General features: G+C 38.9%; 1 non-coding gene across 1 annotated transcript; it reads left to right on the top strand.

The window, feature by feature from the left end:
- The first annotated feature begins 4,485 nt into the window (after nucleotides 1–4,485).
- Nucleotides 4,486–4,622, top strand: LOC121017010 (small nucleolar RNA SNORA42/SNORA80 family). The gene has a single exon (XR_005784586.1). It is a non-coding gene; the product is annotated as a small nucleolar RNA SNORA42/SNORA80 family (small nucleolar RNA).
- The last annotated feature ends 2,728 nt before the right edge of the window (nucleotides 4,623–7,350 follow it).

The raw sequence follows: 7,350 nt of genomic DNA, 5'->3' as shown, positions 1-7,350 counted from the left end.
ATTTATTTTGAGAGAGAGAGTCAGTGAGCAGGGAGAGGCATGAGGGAGAGGGAAAGATAGAGAATCCCAAGCAGGTTCCTCACTGTCAGTGCAGAGCCTGATGTGGGGCTCAAACTCATGAACTGTGGGATCATGACCTGAGTTTATGGCATAGCTTTTGATTAAATTTTTCTCTGCCAGAAATTATTTTGGTAGAAGGTATCCAATAAATACTTGATTTTGTTTCTTGTCTTACCTAAATCTATTAGTTTTTTTTGGGGGGGGTGTTAAATTTCAATTTGGAAATAGATTTTGTCAGGGTGCTTGGTGCCTCGGTTGGTTAAGCGTCAGACTCTCAATTTCAGATCAGGTCATGATCTCCCAGGTTTGTGAGATTGAGCCCTGTGTGGGGTGCAAAGGCTGCTTGGGATTCTTTCTCTCTCCTCTCTCTCTCTGCCCCTTCCCCCACTCGTGTGTGCCATCTCTCTATCTCTTAAATAAAAAAATAATTTTTGTAAAAAAGGAAAGAAATAGATTTTATTCTGATTAAAAAGGTAATTTTTTTAATGTTTATTTAGAGTTTGTTTTTTTTTTTTTTTGAGAGAGAGAGAGAGAGAGAAAGAGAGAGAGAGAGAGAGAGAGAGAGAGAGAGAGAGAATGGGCAGGCAACAGGGAGAGAGAGAGGGAGACACAGGATCTGAAGCAGGCTCCAGGCTCTGAGCTGTCAGCACAGAGCCTGATGCAGGGCTTGAACCCACGAACTGCGAGACCACGACCTGAGTCAAAGTCGGATGCTTAATTGAGGCACCCAGGCACATCAAAAAGGTAATTTTTGAAAACATAATTATAATAGATCTGAGTATATTTCCTGGCTCTCAGCTCTCCTTCCAGGCAGAGTTCATAATTATATTAATTAATTTGTGCATATTGGAAGAATCTTTTTTTTTCAGGGCACTAGTGTATATTCCAATAAATTCCTAGAAACTAGGTTAAATTGGATTCTGTTCTTGCCATGTGTACTTTCTTAAAGGAAATATAATACAAAATAATTCTATTTAATAACAATTTTGGGGTAGGACATGAAAAGAACAAAAATAAAGTGTGTAAGTTAAACTGAGCTTCTCTTAGGACAACTTCCAATATAAAATGACATTCAACTAGTAGATCCTGGCTTAAACCTTTTTGACTTCCAAATGAAATACTTAAAAAAGAAAGAAGATGACTACCAAAATCAAAACACAAAACTGATAATTAAGTTAGAGGCAGAAGCAAGGGGAAAACTCCACTAAGTCAGAGGGAAACTGGAAAAGTTTAATCAATTGCTCTCTTTTCCTATGCCACTGGGGAAAATAGTGGCACTCATGGGCCAGAAATCAGGTTGTAAAGCCCTTCCAGTTGTCCTGAATGAAGAAATAAAAGACTGTTGGCAATGATAAACCTTAGACAGCCAGCCTCCTGCCACATGGTTTGAGGAAGCCAGAATCTTCTCTCCTAGTCCTCCCTTCCTTCTCTTCCTAAAAACATTCAAACTCCATGATAAAAACTAGGCAGGAAGTGGGATATATACCAGGGATGTTGTAGTCTCCAGTGTAAACACTGCAGAAACACTGAGACAGAAAGAGCGGTGAAAATAGAGGGTCTAGCAATTATAATGTTTCACAAATCCCACCAATTAGAGGGGGATAGAGATAGTGGGGGCAGGAGAAGATACCATTTCAGGCCAGCAGAGTCTCACTAGATGAAAACTTGCAAGAGGCTGGGAATGGGCTAGGAGCTGCCCAGCAGATCTGCTACAGATCTGAGAAGGGAACATGCAAGCTAAAACCCATTGCAGTAGTGTGCTGGTAAATAGACTCTGACTACCCCACCACTACCACCAACCCTCCTTCCATTTTGTAAGTTTTTGCCAATTTCCATGGTGTGAACATTCCGAATATAGTGGATCTCAGCTGTCAACGTCACTGAACCGCAAGTTAGGAAGAGAAGCACATGACCCCAGATTGCCATAAGCTGGATCCATCACATTCCCTGGCAAGCACTAGATGTGGATGGATTTCTCTTCATTCTAGGATGAGTAAAGAGGACCCTGTCAGAAAAATGCTTTAGGACGCAGGAAGGAGAAGAATGTTAACAATAGCTAGCCGGAATTGAGTGCTGGTTGTTCTAAGTACATTCTACTTTACAAGAAACATCTCTTTTAATCTTCATAGCAATTCTATGCAGTAAGAGGTACTATCTTAATTTTAAGACAACAATCTGAAGTTTCGTGAGATAAAGTAATTTTTGCCCTGCTCATGCAGCTATTAAGTGGCAGATTTGGTCTTTGGACTGCTGAACTGCAAAGCCAATGCACTTAAACTCTAAGCTAAGCACAAAGTAAACCTGCAATAAATGTTCTGATTTCTTGACTCATTATGATAAACCATTCATCTCCCTTATAAATTATTGTCATTTTATACTTCTTTCTCCTTTGAATTAATGAGAGATTTATGTCCAGGACCTTTCTATTGATCTTTCCTAATTTACAGTGACAAGTGAGTGGCCTCTTGGGGGAAGATTTTTTTTCTGAGTGAAGTGGGGTGTAGGGGTATAAGTGTGGTGGGAGATACTCAGAGAACAGGGGAACAGGGTGTCAGAATGCAACAGATAGAGAGTAAGGGCTGGGACGCATACTCCAAACGAAAGCAGTCTGTCATCTATCAATATTTCAGCGTTCTCCTAAATTCATGCCACAGTTGTTTGCTTTGCTGTCATCAGTGTTAACAGCCATATGGATTGATTAGTCATCCAACACTCTAGTTTGATATATACAATGACCTTTATTCCATAACAACTACCTCCTCCCATAGGCACACCTGGGGATCTTTGCACGTCTATGTGCTCCACCTTTGATACACTGAATTCCAGTAAATTGCTCGCTGACTACCACCTTCTAACTCTCCCACATCTTACTCCTTCACTTGACATTTGAACTAGTCAAGCCCTCAGAGACCACCTCCTCTGTTTACCACCAACTTTCCTTCCCTTCTGTCTTCTCTCCTTTTTTAACTCAGCCTACACCCTGGGTTATATCAGTTCAATCACTGTCTCATCAGTGATCTCATCATCTTTGCCCCTTTGCCTCCCATCATCCCTAAGTGTTCATCCATCAGCCCTCTCAGCCTCTGAATGCAAGCTGTTGTGAAAATCATGCAATAAGGTTCTCTCACCTCAGCTTACTCTTCCTCACAGCCCAAAAGTTCTTCAGTAAATGCTTTGTCAGATGTTTCTCCTATTCCTCACAGAAGCTATTTCAAACTTTTACCATATTCCTAGTCTACAGACCTCTCCTTAACTTCAGAAGACCTTGGCTGCACTTCACAAATGTATTCCACGGGAGATGCTCCATATTCTCGGGGCATCAGGGCACTTCTGAGCACACAGTCCATAAGCCTTTTCAACAGGAACTTTAGTACCTCCTTCGTGAAGACTCCACATTCCTGCATTATCTGAAAGCCCTGGGGAATTTCACAGCTAAAAAAGTCTGCCTTCCATACCCAAGTAGAGATGGCTCTGGAGTTTGATAAGAATGCTGGCATACATATTATTGACACTAAACCCCACTGCCTCCAGCCTCCTGATGATCTTGCAGGGGCTATGTGGAATACTTAAGAGAGGGCAACTGCCCTCACAAAGTATAAATCTCTTCCAAGCCTTCCTACTCTTGGTTTCTCAAAGTTACAGACCTAGAGCAGAGAAAACAGAAAAATTTATATATAAACCCAAATCTCTCTGATTCAGCCTAGATCAAATTGAATTCCAGATTGTAATAGAGGTGCCATATGTTTCAATAATAGGAATCTTGGGCAGATGAGATGTTGACACAGATATTTTACAGTTTCAAAACTCTGAGCTGGGCATTGGAGCTTGCTGCAGAGATAAAGATCAAATATGGGCTTCATTAACCAATCAGATGTCTTAAGGACACTAAAAATGTAAACATTAGCCAGGTTGGGGTAAAGGTCCTTTCTTGACAGATGATGTTTCTTATCATGATGAAATTGATTCCTGGCTAGGGTGTATTTAAGAAGTTCAACAGTTACATCTTGATTTTTAACTACAACATTTACTGTTTTATATTACCCTTAATTTTGAGACGATGATGCTTGTTTTACTTGTTTGTTTTGAGAAATTTTATTTCCTTATTGTTTGTTACAGGACGTTCAGTTTGGATTTCTTCATCAACATTGTAACTGATCTTACCATAATTAATTCAAATGAACATTAAGGAACTGTCAGATCCTCTTGGAGTTAGGAAAAATACATGTATTTTCTTCTTTTCATGGCTGTGGTTAAAAACTAAACTGTGATTATATCAGAGTGTTTTTTCTCCAGTATTGTGAAAAAACACCAACCTACAGAAAATTAAAGTGAACATTAAAATGAACCATGTGCCCAGCATCCAGATTCAACAATCATCAAGAAGTTGTCACAATTGTCAAAATGGCTTAAAAAGCCAATGCAGGCACACAGTGATGGATTGATGGTGGGCCCTTCTCTGTGGGCCTCTCAGAGTATACCTGTGCCAGAGAAGCATGCAGCCCTGAACCACTGCCCAGCCTCCTCACTAGTGGGCTGTGGGCACTGAAGGGGGCTGTACATTGTAAAAAAATAAAAATTTAAAAAAAATTTTCAAAGCCAATACATACATTTAGCTGTATATGTAACAGTGCAAACTGGTTCCCTGAGCAGCTACCTCGCAGATCCAAGGGCACTACAGCTCAGGCATCTACTACTACACAGTGACAGAGCTATACTCTCCCCAGGGCACACCTCAGGGTGAATATTTCTACTTTAAAATTTTTTTTTAACTTTTTTAATGTTTATTTTTGAGAGAGAGAGAGAGAAAGAGAGAGAAAGAGCAAGTAGGGGAGGGGCAGAGAGAGAGAGAGACGGGGACAGAATCCAAAGCAGGCTCCATGCTCTGAGCTGTGGTGGGGCTCGAATTCATGCACCAAGAGATCATGATCTTAGCTGAAGTTGGTCACCCAACCAATGAGCCACCCAGGCACCCCTAAAAAAACTTTAATGTTTATTTATTTTTGAGAGAGACAGAGACAGAGTGTGAGCAGGGGAGGGGCAGAGAGACAGGGAGACACAGAATCTGAGGCAGGCTACAGGCTCTGAGCTGTCAGCACAGAGTCCGACGCAGGACTCGAACTTCCCAACAGTGAGATCATGACCTGAGCTGAAGTCAGACATTCAACCAACTGAGCCACCCAGGCATCCTGGATATATCTACTTCTAATTTTAACTTTTTATTTTTATGCTTCATTAGTTATGTGGGGTTTTAAAAATTATTACATAAATAGTACACACACATTGTAATCCATCAAATGCTACATGGGAGTTTTTATTCTTTTCCTGTTTGAAAGTTCTCATGATCTTCTTACCTCTGAGGTAACTGGTTGGTTTGGATCATTCAAAGTTTTTTTTTTTTTTTCTTCTCCACACAATTATGTATAAACATATGGTGCTAGGTAGTAAGCCTTTGTCTCTTAACTCCAGCCTCTTCCCTGTCTTATTGTGATGGTGGGATTGTAACTAGGTTTTCTGGTTTTCTGTTAGGATCCTTGTTTGTTTCCAGTTTGCTAACGGACCCCCATCATCCTGGAATGCTTCTTCACTCCTGCCGCTGCCACCGTAGCCCCTGGCAGTGACTGAATAAGGCTTGCAGTTTTTTTCAACAATTGGAGAACCAGATTCATCCCACCCTCTCACTTAGAGATCTGCAAGTTCCCTTTTAGTTGTCTAGTTAGCAGACTGATACCTAGTTTATTGTTATTTTATATTTAGCTTTCTCCCTTTCATAAAACTGATATGATCTCTCTCCTCCTACTAGACAATGACACAGAAACATTCATATGTTGGAATTTTGTTCTTCTCCTTATTTACATATATATTTTTAACAATGGGATAATGCCCATTACTTTGCAAGTTGCATTTTTTTCACTTAATATTTCATGGACAATATTTCCAGGTCTGTATATATAAGTCTAACTGATTTTCTCAATAACTGCATAATATTCCAGTATATGGGCAGACTGTAATTTATTTGACCATTCTGTCGATGGATGTATAAGTCAAGTCCTAATTTTTGCTATTACAAAAAAAAAAATGCTTCAATAAACATTCTTGTTCATGTATCCTTCTACAATAATGCATTTGTTTCTGTTAAAAAAAATTACTGACAGTGGGATTGCTATGTCAAAGAATGAGGTATTTATATTTGTGTGACACCATGTATTCTGAACTGAAGTGGTCACACTCCTCAGTTTATGACACCATATCATGAATTCCCCTCTGGAGCCTCCACAAAGAACATAGTCCCTGCCAACACGTTGATTTATTCCATGAGACTCATTGTAGATTTGGGACCTGTGGAATTATTAGATAATAGATCTGGTTGTTCTCAGCTACTAAGTTTGTGGTAATTTATTATGGCAGCAATAGGAAACTAATCTGTTCTTATTAAGTTTAGGTATTAATGTTATATGTTATTTCATAAAGTAAGTTCAATAGTTTCCTACTTACCTAATCTCACTACTTAATTTTCTTTTTCTGAGTCAACTTGATAAGATAGATATTACTAAATTGTTTTCCAAAATGTGAAATTCATGTTTATCCAACAATGGGTGAAACATTTTCTACTAATTCCCATAAGGAATGGACACTACTGATTCATTTAATGTTTTGCCAATCACATGAGCAAAAAGTGATATGATGTTGCTTTAATTTGCATTTCACTATCAATGAATCAGAACATTGTTGGTTATGGGGGTTTATGATGTTCTATAGATGTTTCCAAATTATTATGTTTTCATTTATTTATACTATCTTCTTGCTATAAAAAGTTTTTAAATTTGGTATGTTTACCTTTTCTGTTGCTGTTTTTGGGTTTCCAGGCTTGATTAAAATTCCTCATGCACTTTGATGGCTCATGTAAAGTCTGACATTTTCTTACAAAATTTAATTGTTTACAATTATGTCTTTAATCCAACCAGAATTAATTTTCCAAAATAGTATAAAATACAGGATTCATTTGAGTTTCTCCCCAATTGCACCAACACTATTAAAGAATTCAGCCTTTCCTCAGTGATTTGAATTATCACCTGTGTTATGTATCAAATTTTAACTTACACTGTACCTATTTCTTTTTTTAATGTTTATTTCTTTATTTTTAAAAACATTTTTTAAATGTTTATTTATTTTTGAGACAGAGAGAGAGAGACAGAGCACAAGCGGGGAGGGGCAGAGGCAGAGAGAGAGAGGGAGACAGACAGACAGAATCCAAAGCAGGCTCCAGGCTCTGAGCTGTCAGCACAGAGCCCA

This window comes from Herpailurus yagouaroundi, unplaced genomic scaffold (genome assembly GCF_014898765.1).
Source record: "Herpailurus yagouaroundi ecotype Mexico unplaced genomic scaffold, PumYag 29, whole genome shotgun sequence".
In the NCBI taxonomy this organism is placed as follows: Eukaryota; Metazoa; Chordata; class Mammalia; order Carnivora; family Felidae; genus Herpailurus; species Herpailurus yagouaroundi.
The sequence above is the reverse complement of the archived record's forward strand: the minus strand, read 5'-3'. Positions and strand labels throughout refer to the sequence as shown.